At 46.1% G+C, this 2,517-nt stretch overlaps 1 non-coding gene across 1 annotated transcript; it reads right to left on the minus strand.

Annotated features, from left to right (window-relative positions):
• Positions 1-1,977: 1,977 nt before the first annotated feature.
• On the minus strand, positions 1,978-2,115 carry LOC119931198. Its single transcript, XR_005452054.1, has one exon. It is a non-coding gene; the product is annotated as a small nucleolar RNA SNORA7 (small nucleolar RNA).
• Positions 2,116-2,517: the final 402 nt, after the last annotated feature.

Consider the following 2,517-nt stretch of genomic DNA (forward strand, 5'->3'; position numbering starts at 1 on the left):
ATGAGGTAATGGAGGCTCAGAGAAGCTAAGTGACTTGCCCAAGGTCACACAGCAGACATGTGGCGGAGCCAGGATTAGAACCCATGACCCCTGACTCCCAAGCCCGGGCTCTTTCCACTGAGTCACACTGCTTCTCTATTTTTATTGAGAACATACTGTACTAAGCGCTTGGGAGAGTACAATATATCAGAGTTGATAGACGTTCCCTGCACTCAAGGAACTTAGAGTCTGGAGTGGGAGACAGACATTAAAATAAATTACGGATGTGTAACCTAAGAGCTGTGAGGTTGAGAGTTGGATGGATGAAGGATTCTGCAAGGGTGATGCAGAAGGGAGAGAGGATGGGGGAAATGAGAGTTTTGATGGGGAAGTCCTCTGGGAGGAGATGGGAATTTAAAAAAACTTTGAAGGTGGAGAGAGTGGAGAGTAGAATCAGAGGTCATGGGCTCAGACCCCAGCTCCGCCAATTGTCAGCTGTGTGACTTTGGGCAAGTCACTTAACTTCTCTGTGCCTCAGTTATCTCATCTGTAAAATGGGGATTAAGACTGTGAGCCCCCTGAGGGACAACCTGATCACCTTGTAACCTCCCCAGCGCTTAGAACAGTGCTTTGCACATAGTAAGCACTTAATAAATGCCATCTTATTTATTATTATTGTTATGTGAATAGGGAGGGAGTTCCAGGCCAGAGGCAGGATGAGGACAAGGGTCAGTGGGGAGGAAGATGAGACCAAGGTACAGTTTGGTCTGGCTTTTCTGCACAAAACTGTGGTGGTCCCCTGAACGAAATGGGTTGTGGAATCAGAAAATCATGCTCTAGAGAAAGGGTTGTCAAACAGCAACTTTTCTGAGTGTTTACTGACATTTACCAATTAGTAGTGGTGAAACCACACTTACAGTTAACACTACTCAGCATCAATCAATCGTATTTATTGAGAGCTTGCTGTGCGCAGAGCACTTTATCTAGCACTTGGAAGAGCCCAATATGACAGCATTGGTAGACACATTCCCTTCCCACAGTGAGTTTACAGTCTAGTGAGTTTACAGTCTAGTGAGTTTACAGTCTTGTGAGTTAATGGTCTAGAGGGTGGTTGAGATAGAGGAAAGAGAAGTGACCATAGGGTGACTACTGGCAGTCTGCTTATGTCCCACACCAGAAGACAGATGTGATGACACTTATGCTATGCTGATCATGCAATATAATGTGATGATAATAACGATAATAGTGATTGTGGTATTTGCTAAGCACTTACTATGTGCCAGGCACTGTACTAAGTGCTGGGGTGGATACAAACAAATCGGTTTGGACACATTTCCTGTCCCAGGTGAGGCTCATAGTTTCAATCCCCATTTTATGGATGAGTTGTCTGAGCCCTGGAGAAGTGAAGTGACTTGCCTGAGGTCACACAGTCGACCAGTGTTGGAGTTGGGATTAGAACCCATGACCTTCTGACTCTCAGTCCTGAGCCCTATCCACTATGCCATGCTGCTTCTCTAATGATGTCATGGGGCCATTTTCGGGTAGAACCCAGATTTTGCACAATCCTAGAATGTTCCCCGGAGAGGGGAAAAAGAAGGATTAGGCTACTCCAGGGCTGTCGTGTTCCTCTCCCAGGCCAGTGAGAAGTCTAGTGTCGCATTATGGAACTCAGGGAAGTAAGACACGGTGGAGGGAGGCTCAGCACCAAAGCTCCCAAGCGCAAAACAGACCTATGAGTGCCATACTGGAAAAGACCAGGGATAGGGCAGCTTGTCTTGTCTTATGCCATCGAGTCGTTTCTGATGCATAGCGATGCCATGGACACATTCCTCCCAGAACACCCCACTGCCCATCTGAAATCATTCTGGTAGTGTATCATAGAGTTTTCTTGATAAACATATGAAAGTGGTTTACCATTGCCTCCTTCCATGCAGTAAACTTGAGTCTCTGCCCTCGACTCTCTCCCTTGCTGCTGCTGCCCAGCACGGGTGAGTTTTGACTTGTAGCAGATTGCTTTCCACTCGCTATTCACTGGCCAAGCTAGGAATGGAATGGGTATGCCTCTGCTTGACTCTCCCTCCCCTAGCCGAGACTGGTAGAGTACTGGAAACTCTCCAGGTGTGACCCAGAGAGTGGGCAGGGCAGCTAACAACCAGAATAATCAGAAAAAAAATGGTTGACTGCCCTTTATCCCCACCCCCAACCCAGGCATCAGAGGCAGAACACATCTCATTTCCTACTCATAATTCATGGTTTAGGTTTTTATTCCCAAAGCCTGGTCTAATGAAATCCACACCATTTTTCCTTCGTTAACTTTTATTGTCCCAACCAGTTTATAAACCTATTGGAGAAAATAAAGTTTCATTTACCTTTTTTTAATGATCTTTGTTTAACGCTTACTATGTGCCAGGCACTGTGCTAAGTACTGGGGGTAGATACAAGTTAATCAGTTTGGACGCAGTCCCTGACCCACAGGGGGCTCACAGTCTTAGTTCCCATTTTACAGATGAGGTAAATGAGGCACAGAGAAGTACAGTG

This window comes from Tachyglossus aculeatus, chromosome 7 (genome assembly GCF_015852505.1).
Source record: "Tachyglossus aculeatus isolate mTacAcu1 chromosome 7, mTacAcu1.pri, whole genome shotgun sequence".
Taxonomy (NCBI): domain Eukaryota; kingdom Metazoa; phylum Chordata; class Mammalia; order Monotremata; family Tachyglossidae; genus Tachyglossus; species Tachyglossus aculeatus.